The 21,632-nt window shown below is 39.0% G+C and overlaps 1 protein-coding gene across 3 annotated transcripts in view; it reads right to left on the bottom strand.

Annotated features, from left to right (window-relative positions):
- Positions 1-21,632, bottom strand: part of Zcwpw2 (zinc finger CW-type and PWWP domain containing 2) — a 125,079-nt gene that overhangs the window by 102,591 nt on the left and 856 nt on the right. The gene's annotated exons all lie outside the window — the stretch shown is intronic.

Here is a 21,632-nt window from a genome sequence, read left to right as displayed (position 1 = left end):
TCCAGGGCCAGCCAGTTCAGCGACCCTGCCCCAGGAACTAGCTGAAAACAAAGCCAGACCGTAACCTTGAGAATAATCTTGAGAAACAGGGAGTCTCCCCCTTGTGATTATCATTATGCTGTTTTAGGAACTAGCTGCTCAGGACCCTGGGAGTGGTCCCCAGAGGCAGGGAATTGCCCCCTTGTGACCATCACTGGATCTTTGGAATTTTCTATGACCCTTTTGGATTACTAGGCTGTGGCCCCTTCCCCCAAAAACTTTCTCTCCTGGTCACTCAGGGCCGAACTCCTCCCCCGCGTGGGCCATGAGCCTTGGCCCCAGTGCACTGGCTCCCGTCCCATCCCATCAACCAAAGCCCCACTTGACCGCAGCAAGGACGGACTCCCATGAATCACTGGGAGGGCCGTGCCATCCCGAGACCTGAGTGAGAGTCTCCCCAGCACTGGGGGCCCCCCATTATATCTATTTTTTTTAATTAGGCAAATATCTGCCTTAAAAATCAGCAATACCCCTTTGGGCCTAAATACAGAAGTTGTTTAACCATACCATAAGAACATGTGCTCAGCTATGCCCACAGCATAACTACTTTATCATAGCCAGAATCTGAAAACAACCCAAATGTATCTCTTTTACACCTAGGATAAATGAGACATCATCCTTTTAAATATCCATGAAGACCACAAAATGTCTTGGAGTAACTCTAAGCAAGCAGGACAGAAGTTTATTTTTAACCATTATCACTTGTTAGAGTATAACTCTGGCCCTTGATAAATTTAGTAAGAGGCCTGAGTCTCAGCAGTCCACCCTGAAGCAACACCTGGCAGCAGGAAAGGACCACAAGCTGAGACAATTCTACTCCCACCCAAGAGTGGGCCATACAAAATGGAAAAACTTGTATGATAAGAACTTTAACTCCTTTAAAAAAAAATTAAGACATTAGAAAATAAAAATATCTCCTATTTTCTTGGGAAAGTAGAAAAAATGACAATTTCACTGAAAGCAGTCTACAGATTCAGTGTTAATGTCCATTAAAAATTATAGCAATATTTCTCACAGAACTCACCTACAGATTTAATGTAAATGTTCATTAAAATTATAGCAAAACTTTTCACAGAACTCGAAAGAACAATCCTCAACTTTGTAAGAAAGAAATAAAAACTCAGGATAGCCTAAACAATTTTTAAAATATGCCTACAAACTAAAGATTTTTGACCAAGAAGCAAGATTTTAAAGTGGAAAAGAAGCATATTTAACCTCATTTTACTGTCCTAAAGTTGTAGCTTTTTGAGTCTAGATTTCTTTAGAGCAAACCTGCCTCTAGCTGTTCCAGGAACTCACTCAGTAGACCAAGCTAGCCTTGAACTCAAGAGTTTCCCAAGATCTGGGATTAAAGGCTTGTACCAGCACACTTGGCTTATTTCCTGGGGTGATTAACCATCCCTTTACCTGTAGGGCAGTTCCTTTTAATGTGTCCTGATCTTTCCCATTGAAAACAATTCCTTTGTCTAGCTCCACCTTGACCCTCCCTAAGGTCAGAATCAATTACCTGGCACATCACGTGAGTGCCATCAATGTCTCTGCATAATTGGATAAAGTCATTTAAATCTCCATCTCTATGGGAGGTCTCATGGAGACATCTCCGTTTGCTTCCTTCCTTTCCTATTTTTCTAACTTCTTTTTTATCAGTGCGATCTCCTTTTCTAAAATTTCTTCTTCTTCTTCTATATCCTTTCTAATACTTCCTGTTCCTCAAAACTCTTAATAGAACTCACAGATTCTACTTCCTGAATCTCCTCAAGGGTTTTGTTTAAACTCTCTAATTGCTCTTTCACTTTTACATCATCACTGAGAAGAGCATCTCTGACTAAGCGCCATAGTGAAAATATCGCTATGGGGAATTCTTGTGGCCCTAGCTCTTTCAGTGCATTTTGAAGATCAGCCTTTACCTGCTCCCAATCAGTAATATTAAAGCCCCTTGCGTGTAGGAACCAGGGACTAAACTCTAAAACTGTCTTAATGATCTCTTGTGCTGTCTCAACTTTAATACCAGTGCCTTTATTCTCCAAAAGAGCTAACAACTGGCCTGTTAACTGGCCCTTTAACACTGGAACAGAATTACTTGCACCCATAACCAATTCACTCTCGCCACTCAATTTCTTACCTGCTGGCCAGCCTTCCCAAGGGCGAACTCTCAGGGATCCCTACTTCCCGATCTTGCAGATGGGTCTCTGACTGCAGTTGCCAATGATCATCCCAGTGGTGCCTCCAATTGTAACACCGGATTTTGTGTTACACCCTCGGTACAGTTCGCGTGCCACTGTATCGTGCGCCAGTCGGGCAAGGGCCTGGAGATTGAAAAAACACACATAGAGACCAGGGTCATTCAAAAGGAGATCAGCTGAATGCCAGTTTATTCAGATTTGGGGGAGTACTTATCAACCTAACTGCTGCACAAGGATCTCCACCCAGGCAGGTGGGAAATTACCATATTAACAATGGAGACAATGCCCTGCAGCTAATCACCAGGTGGGGCAGGGAGAGCACAGAAACAAACAGGATGCTTAGTTAGCTGACCAGAAACTGTCCTCACAAATGCACCCCAAGGAACAAGGGCAGACCAGGGCCCTACAACAGTGTATTATAGTCCAATTCAGCAGTCTTTCATTTGTTAAGGACAGAAAAATAACAACACAAAATATTGCTAGTTTAGTGCTGTCTGCCATGGCCTAGAAGGTACTAACAACTCTATGAATTTGAAACATGTACTGGGAGGTGGGGCCTTTGGGAGCTCGCCACAAATAAGGTATGGCCCTCATGATGGAATTAGTGCACCAACAACAGACAGCATGTAGTTTCTTTCCCATTGACTTGCTATCATACAAAAATATTAAGAAATGTCAACAACCACTGATTTGGGAAGTCATATGTCTATTTGTTGCTTTCATTGGTTAATTAATAAAGAAACTGCTTGGCCTGATAGGTGAGAACATAGGTGGGTGGAGTAGACAGAATAGAATGCTGGGAAGAATGGAAGTGAGGGCAGATGCAATGGAGCCAGCCTCCAGGTCAGACATGCTGAATCTTTCCCCGGTAAGCCACCACCTCGTGGTGCTACACAGATTATTAGAAATGGGTTAATTAAGATGTGAGAATTAGCCGATAGGAGGCTAGAACTAACGGGCCAGGCAGTGTTTAAAAGAATACAGTTTCTGTGTTATTATTTCCGGGGCTAAGCTAGCCACGTGGGACGAAAAGCAGGCCTGCTCGCCTCATTACTACATACCACAGAGTGAGGAAATGAGCCCCACTGGATATGGAATTAGTTGTCACCTTACAGGCTTCCCATTCTCCAGACCTATAGGAAATAAACATTTGTGGTTTAAAACTCTACATCTACGACCATTTTCTATAGCAGGCCAAACTGGCTAAGTGTCTTACATTCAATTTACTATTGCAAAACTACAGTTCTAGACCAAAAGAATGCTAAGTGTGGAGAAATAGAAGCAAGCTAATCAGCTAATACAACCACTACTACCAAGTACATATAAGGACTCCTTTGGAATAGTAGAAATGAAGCTGTCTGAAAGAGAGGCAATTGGGAACTTCCTAAAAGGATAATGGCAAAAACTGATAATCCACTATCTTAGATAGGATTTCCATTGCTGTAATGAAGCACCATGACCAAAAAGCTAGTTGGAGAGGAAAGGATTTATTCAGCTTACACTTCCAGATCATAGTCCGTTATTGGAGGAAGTCAGAACATGAACTCAAGCAGGACTGGAACCTAAAGGCCAGAGCTGATGCAGACGCCATAGAGGAGTGCTGCTTACTGCCTTGCTTCCCATGGCTTACTCAGTCTACCTTCTTATAGAAGCCAGGACCAGCAGCTCAGGGATGGCACCACCCAACATGGGCTGAGCGCTCCCCCATTTATCACTAAATGAAAAAATGCCATATAGTTGTTTCTCACTGAGGCATTTCTTCTACTGAGGCTCCTTCCTTTCTGATGACTTTAGCTTGTGTCAAGTTGACACATAAAACCAGTCAGCACAACTGACCCCTTGTCAACTTGACACACAAACACATCACTATTAAGCCATAACTTCCTTTTTTATTCATCCTCAAGATCTCACATGAAAATCATAAATAATTTTAAAAGTCTCACAGCCTTTATAAATTCAAACACATTAAAATTTCAGTCTCTTTAAGAAATATTCAATCTCTTTTAAAAGTTCAAGTCTTTCATCTGTGGGCTTCCTTAAAAATAAAATTAAAGTATCTACCTTATTCAAGAGGGAAGAACCAAGACGCCATCACAATTCGAATCAAGCAAAACCAAACTCCAACACTATAAATAACGGAATGTCAAATTATCTGGGATTCACTCACAATCTTCTGGAATCCTCCAAAGGACTCAGGTCACTTCTCTGCCTCTGCCTTCTGCAGAACACACAGCTTGTCTTCTAAGATCCAGCAGGCTCCACTCCACTGCTGCTGCTCTTGGTCACCTTCCCATGGTACTAGCATTTCCAAATGCTGGGATCCCTTGTTGCAATTGGGCTGCACATTCACTATGGGTTCTCATGGGCTCTTTTCATGGTGCCATGACTTAACTTCTTTGCTTGACCCCTTCAGTCCTGGGTCATCAACTGACACTGAGGCTGTACCTTCATCAATGGTCTCTCCTGGCCTCTCACAGTGCCAAGCCTCAGCTCCTCTCCATGACCCCTTTGTCCCTTCAAAACCAGTACCACCTAAGTGACTCTTACACATTACCAAGTCCTGCCAGCATAAGGGACAACCATAACTGTCTCTGGAAGACAGTTTTCTGTGCTCTCAGAAGATTTCACCTCAATGTTGCTGGTCTCTTCTAACTCACCACTAATTTCTTAGTTCCAGCTAACAAGCATCAATTGTCCCAATAACGTAAAAGTGCAACTTTAGTAGTTCTGTTTTCTTGTTAATTACAGCTGATTCTTCAGCCCCAGCTAACCAGAACCACAGAATCTTAAATTAAAATTGCAAACGGCCCTGATAGAGTGTTTAATATTTCCTCTGAAATTTCATAAGCCAGTTCTCCATTGTCTGTACTATTCTCAATGTTCTTATCTTTCAAGCTCTTACAGAACACCCCACTAAGGTCTCAATACTCAATGGCTTTTCTTGCCCCAAGTTCCAAAGTCCTTCCACAATCCTCCCCAAAACACGGCTGGGTCTTTCACAGCAGTATCCCATTATGCTGGTATCAACTTGTCTTAGTTAGGATTTCTATTGCTGTAATAAAACACCATGACTAAAAAGCAAGTTGGGGAGGAAACTTCCAGATCATAACTGGAGGAAATCAGAACAAAAACACATGAGGACTGGAACCTGGAAGCTAGAGCTGATGCAGAGACCATGGAGAAGTGTGGTTTACCGTCTTGCTTCCCATGGCTTACTCAGCCTGCTTTTTTATAGAACCCAGGACCACCAGCCCAAGAAGGGCACCATCCACAATGGGCTATCCAACCCCCATTGATCTAAATGAGAAAATGCCTTATAGCTGGATTTCATAGAGGTATATCCTCAATTGAGGCTCCTTTCTCTGTGTGAAGTTGGCACACAAAATCAGCCAGTTTATTCACCATGCAAATGTGGGCCTTGGAAGGTGAAAAATAGGCCCAAACAGTTGTGGTTTTTTTCCCTATGTAATCTTTCTACCCTCCCTTTATACCTTTACTCCTTCACCAACATGGACAACTACATTCACATAAAACCTGAGAGAGCTTGGGAAGTAATTCTAGACACAAAAGAACAGAGTTAAGCATGGCTTCTTGGTACCAGCAATTTCTTGGGTGGGTTCTGATTGCTAGAGGCAAGTACATCTTATTTAAGAGGCTTCCTGACTCAGCTTTAGCTGCAAAATCCTTACAGCTCTTTTAAGAGGCCCCGCCACCAAACACTTAAATGGTGTTTATGAATAGACGCCAACGTGATTCTTAGTGGTGGCAGGGACCTTGAAACTCCATAGAGTCAATAAACATGGCTCTGGCTAGTACCTCCACCTTGAGGCTAAACTCTCAGAAAGCTAAGGAATGGGGTGGAGCCAGTCATCAAAAACACATCTTTAATCCTAGCCATATCACTTAGCAAATTAAAGGCTCATGTGGTCAGAAAAAGAGGGATATACGGTAAAGATAGATTCAGATGAAGAAAACTTCCAAATGGTTTACAGTGTATTTAAAAATATATGTAGGTTTGGGAGAGAAAAGAAAAAGGATAAAGTCAGAAAGAAAGAAAAAAAGAAAGAAGAGAGGGAGAGAGAGAGAGAGAGAGAGAGAGAGAGAGAGAGAGAGAGAGAGAGAAGTTGGGTATGGTGGCACACACCTTTAATTCCAGCACTTGGGAGGCAGAGACAGATGGTCTACAGAGTAAATTCCAGGACAGCCAAAGATACACAGAGAAATGCTGTCTCAAAAAACCAAAAATTAAAAGAAACAGGGTTTAAAATAGAGTTACATAAAGATGGAAAATACACAGAGAATCTGGATATTTGTTGTAGGCAGAGCTACTTGTCTGTCCCAGGCTGCTCAGCCCCAAAATAACCACACAGAAACTGTATTAATTAAATCACTACTTGACCCATTAGCTCTAGCTTCTTACTGGATAACTCTTACATATAAAATTAACCCATCTTGATTAATCTGTGCATCACCATGAGGTGGTGGCCTACCAGCAAAGTTTCAGCATGTCTCAAGGCTCCATGGCTTCTCCCTGACTCTGCCTCCTTTCTCCCAACATTCAGTTTAGTTTTCCCCACCTATGGAAGTTCTGCCCTATCAACAGGCCAAGGTAGTTCTTTATTAACCAATGGTATTCACAGCATACAAAGGGGGATCCCACATCAGATACTGTATGTTATTGTGCTGTCTTTGAATTGTGATAGTGAAGGAAGGAGCAACACCTTCTAAAAGACATTTGATTATAAATGCTGCTGGATTATTCCAACATATATATTTTGAAAATGGTTTGACTTAAAACATTTAGTGGCACACACCTTTAATCCCAGCACTCAGGAGGCAGAGGCAGGCGAATCTCTGTGAGTTCAAGGCCAGCCTGGTCTACAAGAACTAGTTCCAGGACAGGCTCCAAAGCTACAGAGAAACCCTGTCTCGAAAAACCAAAACAAAACAAAAAATTTAAGGCAAAAGATGTCACTTTGGAGAAGAGATTTTGCTTTTGTTTCCACAGGAAATGAGATACTGTGGATTCCCTCTGGGTTAAGAAAAATCAGGTGTGACCAAGGAAATCCCACTGAAAAATCCCTGATAGGAGTAGGTGACCCAGATGATCAACATTTCAGAGCACCTCTGTTGGAGTTTCCTCTGAGTTCTACATCCAGAACAGCATCAAGACTGCTGGCTGTGATGATCAAATCTCACAGAATATTCCAGTCAGGACTTGATCATAATCCTAAATTTTCTTTATGTCCCCATAAGATTATCAGCGCCCCAATCAGCAAGAAGTAGCCTAGAAAACTACGCCCATATTCCCAAAAATAGGTTACAGATGTTTGTCTTTGTTTAGAGTGTTGCTTACAAGTTGTTATTAATAATGGTCAGCAAAAAAACTAAACAAAGGAGATTCAATTCAGAGTTCTTGTTCTGAAAAAAAGTGAGGGTTAAGTGCTGTAGGACAATGGTATTTAACTCTGTAAAGATTTGCCACCTGTACTGGTTTAATAAAATGCTGATTGTCCAGTATTCAGGAAAGAAGTATAGGCAGGGCAACCAGAACAGGAGAATTCTGGGAAAAGAAAAGGCTCAGTCTGCAGTCATCACCTAGATGTAGAGGAAGCAAAATAAGAATGCCTCACTGATAAAAGATACCAAGCCACATGGTTAACAGAGACAAGAATTATGGATTAATTTAAGATGTAAGAGTTAAAAAGAAGCCTGAGCTAATAGACCAACCAGTTTATAATTAGTGTAGACCTCTGTGTGTTTCTTTGGGACTAAACAGCTGCAGGACAGAAACCTCTGTCAACAAGTTTTTATATTATTCTGCTTTACATGATACTAATGCGTGCTCCTACTCAATACCACTAGACTACAGGTTCTTTGAGAGCACAGACATTACATTTTTATCTCCAGAAATGAATGAATTTGATAGACATGCTATTCTATAATACACTGACCTGTAAATACCTAAAAAAGTGGTTTATATCTTGGAATTCACTGATTCCACATTTCACTGCAGCACCCGGAACTGGCTAAATATTCAAACTGATGGGAAAGGGATCAGAGAGCAATTTTTATTTATACAAGTATTATTAGTTAAATTGAGTTTATTAAAGGGACCACCAAGACTGCAGGGTAACTAATAACTTAATACAGTATATTATAGAGATCTATAGTCTTCAAATAACATTCATGAGCCAGAGAAGTCTATGTAGATTTTATTTTTAAAAAAATTCCAAAGGTATTTGTATTCTATGAGCATTATTTTAGTGTTATGCTGCAGCTGATTTTGAAAAAAAATCAGAAAATACAGTATTCTTGAGTTGAAATATTATATAGTCCTATTGTTGAATAGAACAAGGATGTTTTAAGATGGAGAATTGCCAAGAAAATATGGTGAAGCATCAATTTTTATTACAATGTATATATATTTTGTGACTGATGTATCCCAGATGGTGAAATTACAACATACCCAAGGAGTTCTGAAAAGCATCAGAATTTAATGAGACAGTATGAATAAATACATACAGAGTAGGAATGAAGATAAATGGCTGCTTATAATAGAAATAGTTTTTATTATTTGTGTGTGAATGAGGAAAATAATGATTGTTCTTCCGAACTAAAAAAAGGGAGAAGAAGAAAGGTGTCATTGTACTGTCCCAGCACTGTGATTAGAGGAAGTGCACCATTTTAGTTCAGCCTCTCACAGATGGTTCATCTTTTCTGGAATGGATAAAAACAACAGTATACATACCACTTCTTCAGACTAATGTTTTGTCTTTAAGTAGGGTCTCCTATGTAACACAGGCTATCATAGAATTCAAGATGCTCCTGACTCGCCAGCTTGATGTTAAGATTGCAGCAGGCCCCTCCCCAAAGCAGATAGCTTTTTTTCTATTTCCATCATTTGCAATTTCTTGATAATAACTCACTTATAATCAAGACCATAATTCTGAACACATAATGTTTCTTCAGCCCTTTATTTTAAAAATAAAATATGCACTAGTACCATTTAGAAAACATAAGCAACATTATAGGCTACCTATCTGTGCTGTGCCAACCTCCAAAGAGAACTTAATATATGATAAAGAAAATCTAGTTATTGCTATGCATTAGATTTCATAACACATTAGAAATAGCAGAAAAAGTTCAGGACTTGATCAAAAGCATAATGGCTGACACTGAATAAAGGGGAAAACTTCTAAAATATGCAAACTCATTAACATTAAAAGTATCTATGGGTTGGTTAGGCTTTCAAGCACTGCACAGTGCAAACAGAAGAGGTCTAGAACAACCCAGAACGTGAGACAAATTCAAGGTCTGCATCCCTAGTTGGGCCAGACATGAGGAAACTGGTTTGATGACTTTGTTAAATGAAGCAGTGATGGTTGGTGTCAGGGTATGTGGTGGGATTAACCAAAGTCTTCAGGAAAAAAAAGTTGCTGGAGAGCTTTTATACCCAGAAGCAACTGCCTCAGTCTATCTAGGACTTCATCAGACAAAGTAAACAAAGAATTCATAAACGAATGACAGTGACTCTTAAGTACACAGATGACCATCTGGTAATAATAATAAAAAATAACAATGAAAGACAGGAAGCACAATAGAAGAACTCACAACCCATAAAATATGGTTTTAATAGGGAACATTGTATGGTATTATTAATTACATATCGTTAATATGAGAAAGAACATAATATAATGGAAATTTTAAATCAAAACATTAAAACTGTACATCAATTCCAATTCAAAAAGTAAAACAAATAAAAGATTTATTAAGGAACTTCAGATTTTAGCTATGGGCCAACAAAGAGAGGCTAAGTGGGCCAAGAAATCTGAGGTCTGCTGTATCCTCAGGGCCAACATGGTGGAAGGAGAGAACTTACTTTTGCAAGTTGTGCTCTGGTTGCCACAATATGCCGTGACATACATGTGCCCACACACATATACATACATGCATATATGCAAAAAATAAATAAATGTAATTTTTAAAATGAAGTTAAAATTTTTGTCACAGGACATATCCCAAACTTATGGAATAGATTTGTAAGAGAAATGGGCAAGAAATCAAAAAGCAAACAGAGAGCAAATAAAACTGATCAATGTATTAGTCTATGATGCCCACCTTAACCATCTGTCATAGAACAGGTTACTAAAATAAGAGACATTTCTTTTTGTCAGTAATGTAGACGAGAGTAAGACATGCATTCTAATTGGTTGGTTTTCTGATAAGGACTTTTCTTGCTAGGAGACCAAGATATGGTAGTTTTTCATGTGGCATTTCCTTGGTGTGCGCAAGAGGAGCCAGAATGGACCCCTGGTGTGTCTCTTCCCATGAGATACTAATACTGTAAGGATTTTTGTGCTATATCTCAGAGGCTGTGGGAGAATTCATACACATTACGAGGTAGTGTGTACACATGATGGTATGTAACCAGCTTTTTTTTCAAATGTAGAATCATACAAGTTTAGATAAACAACTATAAAATTTAAGTTACAAGTTGGGTGTGGTGGCACATACCTGTAATTCCAGCACTTAGGAGCCTGAGGAAAAAGGATTTGCTATGAATATTTGAGGTTAGCCTAGGCCACATTATCCCTGTCATTAAGTAACATTTTGTTCTTCTGGGGTCTTTGATGAAGTTAAAGTCTAGATAGATATAAGCTTTCCTTAATTATGATAAAAGGTAAATTAGGTACACAAAGATAAGATAAATAATAGAATATTTTCTCTAAATTTGCCAACTACAAATGGACTGGATATCGTAACTGTAATTCTTATTTAATAACTGTTTTGATGTATATAATTTTACTATGTTAAAATTGAAACCTTTTTAATTAGACAGAAAAGGGAAATATTCCTTTACATTGTGTGAATATATATATATATATATATATATATATATGTGTGTGTGTGTGTGTGTGATTTGTTTAATAAAGAAGCTGACTGGCCAGTAGCTAGACAGGATAGGGTTAGGGAGAGAGCCAAATGGAGAATGCTGGGAAGGAGGAGTCGTCAAAGGAGTCATGAGCAGATGCAGAGAGAATTAAGATAGGCATACCATTTTGAGAAAAGGTACCAGGTCATGTCGCAAAGCATAGATAAGAAATATGGGTTGCAAGAGGCCATGAGAGTATACAGCAGTTGATAACTAGTGTCCAGCAGGTCTACCCACCAGACAAATGACTTGGTAAAGTCATGGGTTATGGACTGTAAATGACTGGTTGCTTCTGTCTGTAATTTATCTCATGTACTGCCACATTCCTTCCCTAGTAACAGCTATGGGTGTTTTCTCACTGCTTGTGCGTTTATCTCGTGTATATATTCCATCTTTTGGGCACACACATAGCTATGAGTGGTCAGGAAGATGATTTCTGCTTAGGATGTATAATTCTGATGAACAGAAATCATACTAGAATATCTTTCATTATTCAGACTGACATAAGAAAGTAATACTTTAAGTCACAAAGACAGATAGGTTTAGAATTCAGAACAAATTCAAAACAGACTAGCTGCCCCTACAGAAAATGCACAAGGACAAATTCCCAGATGTTTATTGCTGACTCAAAGTCAAGCTTGAGACAACTTTGACAGACATAAACCTCGTGTAATAATGGACTTTCTGCATATACTACCACTAAGAAACCAGCTAACTAATTATTATTGTTAAATCTTGAATTTCAATGCCATTTTCTATCTGAGAAGCTCACCAACTTAGAGCTACATGCATGGCCAAGCATTACTCACTAGCCAGTCAATACAACCTCCCCAGCCTGAAAATAACTGTGTGATTTTTCATGTGTTTTTAGAATGAGTCAGGCCCTGAAAATGTAACATATAATTGTTTAGAGTTTGGCTATGAGAGATGCAATATAGAATGATGAAAAAAAACTACATAAATTTAAGAGAGGCTATGGAGAGCTAACTAGGGAGGCTGCTAGGTAGAACAATGAGGAAGCTGTGCAGAGTTAATTAAAAAACTATAAAGAGCTATGTAGAGGAGCAAGAGAGATTTTCAGAGATTTTTCTCAAAGCAAAGTAAAGAAAAAGTCACCATCAAAAAGCATCTGTGTTTCCTTATTTTTCCCTTCAGAGAAAAAAGTCTAACACTGCATTCATGGATTTTTTTTTTGCATACCCTGAGTGCTGACTGGAGGCTGTGGGGGGGGCATTTAGTGATAATGGGTTAATTTAAATGTAAGAGTTAGCTAGTAACAAGCCTGAGCTATTGGCCAAACATTGATAATTAATATTAAACCTCTGGGTGGCTACTTGGGAGTGGCAGGACATGAAACTTCTGCCTACACTACATAATAATTTTAGGGACAGCCTGGGATATATCATGAAATCCTGTCTCTCAAAACTGACAAAAAAATTTACAAATAATGAGTGTTTATTATTGGTATTATAAAATTTCAAAGCCGAATTTTTAAAAAAGGAGCAAGAAAACAAAATTTTGAGTTCCTAATTTTTCTCCCCTGAAATTTAGAAAATTAGAAACAATGGTTTTTCAGTTTGGCCTTACATTGGAGAGGGTTTTGTGAGAACCCTAACATTCAAGATACATTAACCATAGAACATGTGTAGCAATATTTCATTTGTACTTTAATAAATAAAGCTTGCCTAAAGATCAGAGAGTAAAACAGCCCCACTGGTCAGCCTTACAGATCAGGCAGTGGTGATGCACACCTTTAATCCCAGTAGCCACACTAGTTTGCTGTGGATTTTAGTGGCAGTAGTGATGCATGCCATTAATTTTAGCACTAGAGAGGAATATAAGATGGGAGGACACAGCTCTTAAACTCAGTCTCATTCTGAGGATTCCTGGAAGCAGGATTGTCATTTCAGACTAAGGTAGAGGAAAGAGTCAGTGGCTGGAGGTTTTTCTTTTCTGACCTTCAGGTTGAACTCCAGTATCTGTCTCTGGGTTTTATTAATCATGCTACATATCTAAATGTCCAAAAGCCTGACTACAGGAAGCAAAACCAGACCTGCTAACTTAGAATGGGGATACATGTCTTTGCTTCTTACAGAATTTTCTTCTACTATAAAGCGAGGAGGAGAAACAGTCCTTGAAAACAAGCCAAAGGCCCACTTTACTCAGGTAAAACATTCACAAAGACCAACTGAATCTGTAGTTAAAACCAACTCATGTAATTTATAGCAAAATCACCTGTCATAAGACTGTGAGTCCTTGTTTATGCACATGGAAAGTCATACAGACACATACTCCAGGAACACTGACTACTTTCTTTTCTGAACAATGTAACATTTTAATAGCATACATAGCTATTGCATGGTTAGTGCTGGGTTCAATGCACCCAAGACCCCTTGATACTTAAGTTCTGGTTTTTCTTAAAACCACTTATTATATTAAACACTATAGAATATTAATACATGGGGTGGTGACACACAATACCATGCTGTCAAGTGACTTGCTTATATATTTAAGAATTAACTCTCAACATTTGTAGTGTTAGCCTTTGCTAGCCCAATCTGATCTGACTAGTATTTTGGTAGTCAGAAGAGTTAGTGAGCAGAACTTCAATAAACTTTACATCAAAATTGCTAGTAGTTCTACTGTAGAGTCTGTATTAAGTTAGTAAAGATCTCTTACTAGGAAATGTCTTAGGGTTTCCTAGTGCTGCATATAGACACCATAACCAGGACAACTTTTATTTTTTTTTTAAAAAAAAGTTAATTGAGGTGGCTTTCTTACTACCAATTTCAGAGGTACCATCATGGCAGGGTGCTGGTGTACAAAAGAGTTCCACAGTAGCCCAGAATGGAGTATAACAAAGGTTTATTTATTTGGGGATAAACTCACAGAAAGAGTAGTGATCTACGGTCCTCTGCTTGTCCTGAGAACTGGAACCAAATCCAGCAGTAAGAGGCCTGTTAAGCTTTTTGTCTGCATTTATAGTACCAAAGTGGATCAGTATCTTAAAGGCTACTTGCTGAAGGAATTCCCACAGCACCTCTCCCTTTTGTCTAAATAAGAGAATTCTAAGTCTAATACAAAATTATATATAATAAGAATAAATATCAAGTATTGTCCAGGGAAGAGACAAAAACATAAATAAAAATTAGAATTACAATTAGCATGAACCACATCAAGCAAGAAACATATGCTAAGTATTTCAATAGTTATCCTCAGGAGTCAAAGTCTTATATTAAAAATGGCTTGGCTAAGTCATGAGAGGAAAGTAACTATGACTAGTTTAAAGACCTGAGAAGGGAAATAATATTACTGGAATAAACAGGAAGTGCAATCAAGCAACTTCCAAAAGGTGCAAGAAATGACAGAGACAAGCAGCTACCTGGGCAATCACCCAAAGTCTCCTTCACAATGTTGGGGCAACCAATTTTGGCTAAGGTCTAGAGTATCTGACAAACCATTTTCAGAGGTAGTACTATTTGAAAAACCATCTTACCCTGTCTTTGATATGGGATTCCCCTCTGTATACTGTGAATACCATTAATTAATAAAGAAGCCTGTGATAGGGTAGAGCAGAGCTAAGTGGGGAAAACTAAACACAATGCTGGGAGAAAAGAGGCAGAGTGAGTGAAAAGCCATGGAGTTGCTGCCAGAGACAGACATGACAAAACTTTGCTGGTAAGGCACAGCCACATGGCCATACACAGATTAATAGAAATGGGTTAAATTAAGATGTAAGAGTGATCTAGAAATATGCTTAAGCTATTGGCCAAACAGTATTTCAAATAATATAGTTTCTATGTGATTATTTCGAGTCTGAGCAGCTGGGAACAAACAAGCAACCTCCTACAACAGGTCTTGGCAAGGTTTGGGCAGTCTTTTTGCTTGTATCCTGCTTATCCAGTCTGGACACCATGCATTTTGTCAGTGGTTGGGTTTGCCAAGAAGAAAACAAGCTCCAAGTTGAGTGTCTTCAGTGCCCAACATTCTCTCATAAATAAATTGGTGCTGCCAGGAGCAATTGTATCTCATATCAACAGAATCCTGTTATTTAAATATCATATTTTACAATTCTTTGAAGTGTTTGAAGATTACTTATCTATGCGGAATACAATCTCTATGCATCTAAAGAATCTCCTTAGTTTAACTATGACAAACATGGATGACTATTGACTGTAATTTTTCATATCTAAATAACTAAGAGACTAAGGCTTCATATTAAAAAAAATAAACAATCTTTAAACAAATGTGTGGCACATGAGGACAATGGCCCCAAAATGTAAATAAAATAAAAGTATCTTGATCCGAGGAAGAAATGTATAGTGCAATATGATAAATATATCCTAAAACTGCATCAATATACAAAATATGGCGGCATGCAGGTAGATGTGGTGCTGCCTACATCTTGGCTTGCAGGCAACAGGAAGTCAACTGACTCACTGGGCAGTATCCTGAGCATAGGAAACCTCAAAGATCTTCCACAAAGTGACACTCTTTCTCCAACAAGGTCATAACACTCCAACAAAGTGACACTTAATAGTACCATTCCAATCAATGAGATCATGGGGCCAATTTCATTCAAACTACCACAGGATAGAAAATAGTTTGAAAAATGCTTCAACCACAGCTTCTCATTATAGAGAATTACACATGGGTTGTCATTCAATGAATACTGTTTCTGTTCCCTGAATTTCAATGCCATTCGTTAGAAAGGGATTTTAAAACACTTAAGAGCATTATATAGCAGTAGCCAGTATTTCTTTAAAATATTCAGTATTTTAAATGGTATATGCACTCCCCCTTCCCCTTTTTTATTAACCTAGACAATAGTTTCCTAGATTGTGAAAGGAAGAAGAATAAAAAAACATTGCAGAACTTGTCTTTATCAGAATACAAGTCAAAAGCAGTGAAGTCACTGTTAAGGACTGAACTATATCCTCCTATTTCCCAACCACAACCATCAAATTCATACGTTGATTCACTAGCTCACCTGTAACCCAGAACTTTAAGAGCAGATTAAATTTGGGTCATCTGAGTAACCTAAATCCAATTGGTATCATTACACAGGAAGAAATCAGAACACAAACATATACATAGAGGATGGTGTGAGGAAACAGGACAAAGATGGCCATTCAAGCCAAGAAAGGTAACTCAAATGCATCCTAACCTTGCTGACACCTTGATCTCAGACTTTTAGTTTGTTCAACTACTTTACATGCCAATTTGACTGGGCCATTAATCTAGTTGGGTATTACTGTTGTTGTTGTTGCTGTTGTTGACTGGGGCATTGGACTGGTTGGGTATTATTGTCACTGTCGTTGTGGTAGGAGGAGGAGGAGCAGCAGCAGATCTGTGTAAATTTTCCCAGAAGACATCAGTATTTGAGTTTGTGAAATCTTGACAGCACCAAAAGAACATAATGGCGAAGGAGGACTGAATTCACTTTCTTAATGTTTGAGCTGGGACATTAACATTCTTCTCCTATTGCTCCTGATTTGGGGGTTTTCCAAATCTATAATTTAGCCTATAACACTGGTTACTTGGCTTTCAAATTGTAATACTTCTACACTGGCTTCCTCAACTAAGCTAAAACCTGAACTATGGTCCAGCTAGGTCACACCCAGGTATATATTCACAATAGTCAAATTACAGAGCTAGCCTGAGCCCACCAACAAATCAGTGGATAAAGACAATGAGCCATATATAAGCAGTGCAGTCATATTCTTCCACAAAAAGAATGAAATTACATCATTTGCAGTAGAATGTTTGGACTGGAGTTATCTCACAGAACAAAAACAATAAATATTCAGAAAGATAAACACCATGTTTTCTATTATATGTAGAATCTACATTTTAGAAAACATGAAGTTAGAAAAGAACTTGTTTATGTATGATGGAGAACCCAGAGGGAGGGTAGATGGGGCCAAGGCAGTGTGAACAAGGGGTCAATATGCTCAAAGTACAGAGTACATATGTATGAATGTCATGTTGAAATCCACTATTTTGTGCAAATAATATACACCAAAGAAATTAATCTTGCAACTGTTTTGGTTAATAAAAATATAGAGAAAAGTCAAGAAAGACATCCATACACAAATGTGCACACACACATGCAAGTGCACATACCCAGACATTCACATGCCTACACATGAGCAGGCATAAACAGATACAGATGCAAAAAATAATCTATGAGAAAAACCCATTTTAGTGCTTGGCACACAGAAGAATCAACAAATGTGAGATTTCTTTTTTAGACTCCTTTTAAATGTAGTTAAGAAAATTGAAATATGCAAGAACAAATGCAGAATGAGAACATGCTAATTATCTTGTCTTTCATGATTTTTTGCTCAAATGATGAACTTAAATATTTAGTTTGCATCTAATCTTTAAAGTGTATTTATCCTTAATCTCCTCTATGATGCAAATTTAACATTCACTGTTCATTCATTTACCTAATTAACAAATTTGTGCCTATAAGTCAACTTTAGATTACACTTAATGATTCAACAAAAGCTTATTAACAGCCTATTATCTGTGCGAGACTATCATTTAAAGGCTAGTTTATGCAGATACTGCTGGTTAGCTTCTAGCATAGTTCTAAAATGCTTAATAATAATTTTTTATCTTGTCCAATAGTGAATATTCTGATGGATTTCATCCCATTTGAGAAACCAAAGTAGCAGGGGAAAAAAATCCATCAACATGATTAAAGGCTAGGTTTCTTGAAGCAGCTATAGTCTACTGCTTTAGAAATATTCAAGGATGGGCTGGAAAGACTGCTCAGCGGTTAAGGGTATGCACTGCTCTGCATAGGACTAGCATTCAGTTCCCAGCACTCACACTGGGCAGCTCACAACCACCTATAACTCCAGCTCCACATGTCCAGAATCCCTCTTCTGGCCTCTGTAGGTACCCATACTTATATGTACATGTCCACATAAACACACATGCATACCATTAAAAAAAATAAATCTTTAAAAATTTTTCCAAGGGAAAGTAAAAACTAATAAAACAAAGAAAATAATCATAGAAACTTTATAAATTATACTAAATGCAAATTTAAATCTTAGTAACTGGTCTATGTAATATAGACGTACACAGGACAGCTGCCAGTGAGGGACTGTTTTGATCTCACATAAATGAAACCTGTAGTTTTTTAGTCTTTCAGTACCTGGCTTATTTTAAATAACCCGATGTTCTCATTTTCACCTGTGTTGTTGCAAATAACAGGGCTTCCTTTCGTAAGACTAGACAATATGCCACTGTCTTCTTATACCACATTTCCATTGTCCAGTCACCATTGGCAGACCTTAGCATTAAGAACACCAATGAAATGAACATTCCCATTCCAGATCCCATTATCAGTCTTTTGGGGGAAAACACCCTGCAGCAGGATTACTTGATCATGTGCTAGTTCTATTTTTAGTTTTTTGTTTTATGTTGTTTTTGAGCTATGTGATACAATGAGGGTGAGCTGGAGTTCACTGTGTAGCCCGAGACTTTCCTAGTAGCCTTGAGATACTTAACCTTCATGCCAGCTTCATGGGGTCTAGAATCACATGGAAACAGATATCTGGCTAGGGAGTTTTTAGGCTGGGTTAACTGAGGAGGAAAGACCAACCATGTTTGGTATCATCCCTTAGGTGAGAGTCCTTGACTAAAAAATTTTAAAAAGAGAGCTGGGCACCAAGTTTTATCTCTCTGCTTCCAGTTGTGGATGAAATAAATCTAACAGCTGCCTCATGACTTTCTTGACATGATTCCCTCACACTGTGAGCTAAAGTCTGAAGTAAATTTTCTCTTAAGATGCTTTTCCAGGCATTTTGTCACAGCAATGCAGATAAGCTGTTGAAACTGTGGTTCAAGGGGGTCAGATTCAGTTGGTAGCAAAACTGGCAGTGCTGTCCATATGGTACTGGGTTAGCAGGCATAAAAGATGCAAGGTTGAGAGGGACATTTCAGAGAGCCACTGGCCACAGCATGAAGCTGTGAAGAAGAAGCCTAAATTACAATGGAGACCCAAGGTTGTATAATTGTCAGGAAGGTTGGTTGTCTGCTGAGAAAAGCTGCTGGTACAAAGTAGAGAAGGCCCAAGAGAAAGGCGATGTTGCTGCAGGCAGAAGAGCTGGTTGGGAATACAAAAGTCCTTTTGGAACATAAATGAGTCCATCACCAGACCCAGATGTTGGACACGGAGCTAAGGGGCTTGGTGTTAACCATGAGGGGTTTTGATCTTACTTTGGTATGACTTTTCCTTATTATATGCCCATCCCTCCCTTTTGGGATAGAACTATTTATTCTGTGGAATTATTTATTGCATGTTAGACGTAACATGTTTTGGTTTTTGTTTGTTTCTTTTGATTTTTTTTTTCATGTAAAAGGGGGTAAATGTTACAGTTAAATGATTTGGTCCCAGAAGAGACTCTGCCCTTACGCTTTTGAACAATGTCAGTACTGTGAAAGATGATAGAGACATTCAAAGGTGGAGTAAGTGTATTTTTCATTATGAGATGAAAATGAAACACTAGGGGACAGGGATGGAATGTTACGACTTAAATTGACATGTTTGTCAGGTTGGCAAGGGATGTGTTGGTTAATCTTGATTGTCGACTAAATGGAATTTAACATCACCATGGAAACCAACCTCTGGCTGTGTCTGTGAGGCTGTCTGGGCTACACAGGAAGGAAGCCCTGGCCTAAGGTAAGGCTCTCTAGACTGGGCTACACAGGAAGGAAGCCCTAGCCTAATGAGAGGCTGTTTAGACTGGGCTACACAGGAAGGAAGAGCTAGCCTAATGTGAGGCTGGCTAGACTGGGCTACACAGGAAGGAAGAGCTAGCCTAATGTGAGGGTATCTAGACTGGGCTACACAGGAAGGAAGAGCCAGCCTAATGTGAGGGTATCTAGACTGGGCTACACAGGAAGGAAGCCCTAGCCTAATGTGAGGCTGTCTAGACTGGGCTACACAGGAAGGAAGAGCTAACCTAATGTGGGCAGCAGCAACATTCAATGTACCAGGACACCAGACTGAATAAGAATGGTGAAGGCAGCAAACACTGGCACTCCTCCCTCTGTGCTTCCTGACTGCAGCCACAAAGTGACCAGTCACCTGTCCCCATGCCTCCCCACTATGATGCACTGCATCCTCAAGCTGTCAGTCAAAATAAACTCGTCCTTCCTTAAATCACCTTTTGCCAAGGATTTATTTTTGCTACAACAATGAGAAAAGTAACTTATACATCAAGTTTTCTTATATACCAAGTTCTTTGATTTTGCTAGTATTTTAAAAACTGTTTTAATACTTAATATTTTTATTAAAACTATTCCCTCCCTAGAAGACTTTGTCTGTATGTAAGACGTATAGAGAGAATGCTTCTAAAATGCACTGGCAGCATGGCATTGAGGACGGTACCAACAGAAGACTCCGCTCTTACAATGTGGCAATTCTGACACCTTAATTCTGTTCAGCTGACATTAAGAATCATGTCTAACAAGGTCCACAAAGAATACAGTATTCAGAATATAGAACAGACCACAGAATATATGATCCAGAGGGTGGAATGATGAAATTTCAGTATACAACTTATATATAGAAACTCACTGAAAATTTTATTTCTCTAAAAACATGATTCGTACTAAAGCATTTTTCAGAGATGAAGCACTTAAAAAAAATTAAAACAAAAAAGTTGGCGCTAGATAGAAGGCCCAGTGGTTAAGAGCACTGCCTGCTCTTCCCAAGGACCTAGGCTCAATTCTCAGCACCTACAGGGAGGCTCACAACTTATGCAAACTCCTGATGGCAGTGATACAGTGCCCTCTTCTGGCCTTCATGTGTACTGCATGAACATACACAAGCAGGCAAAACACCAAACACATTAAAAACAGTAACACTTTAAAAGTTTTTTCATTGCTCAAGCAAGCTAATTAATCAAAATAAGACTTGTATAATCATAAAAATAAGTATCTGCCCCAAAGAGAGCTGCATCACAGTCACGAGTTATGCCAGGGTCCATCTATTTTGTTTGTTCAAATGCAGATCTACTCCAGTGAAAAAGGTACCTACCCAGAGACAGTGTTATATCCTGAGACCTTCTTATGGAACACTGACAAGGTTTAAGGTTCCAGTTGACAAAATAGCATTTAAGAATGTACCGAGAAACATGAGCTTTTCTAGTCGGCAGTAAATGGACGTTAACTTTCTATAACTGACTCTCACAGTTAACCGGAAATAATCTGGAGCCTGTGGGCTTCTTCTGTCTGTGACTCCCCAAGATTGTAATTAACTCATCTATACCTAAGCACACAATCCATTGTCCTCAAGAGAGGCAGTGAGGTAGAATGCTCACCCAGCATGCACAAGACCTCGGGTTCAATCTCTAGAGCGGCACAGAGTTTGGTAATGTGTGTGAACCCAGCACCTGGGAGGTGGAAGCACAAGGACCGAGAAATTCAAGAGTCTAAAGGCCAGTCTGGGC

This window comes from Microtus pennsylvanicus, chromosome 3 (assembly GCF_037038515.1).
Source record: "Microtus pennsylvanicus isolate mMicPen1 chromosome 3, mMicPen1.hap1, whole genome shotgun sequence".
NCBI classification, from domain to species: domain Eukaryota; kingdom Metazoa; phylum Chordata; class Mammalia; order Rodentia; family Cricetidae; genus Microtus; species Microtus pennsylvanicus.
The sequence above is the reverse complement of the archived record's forward strand: the minus strand, read 5'-3'. Positions and strand labels throughout refer to the sequence as shown.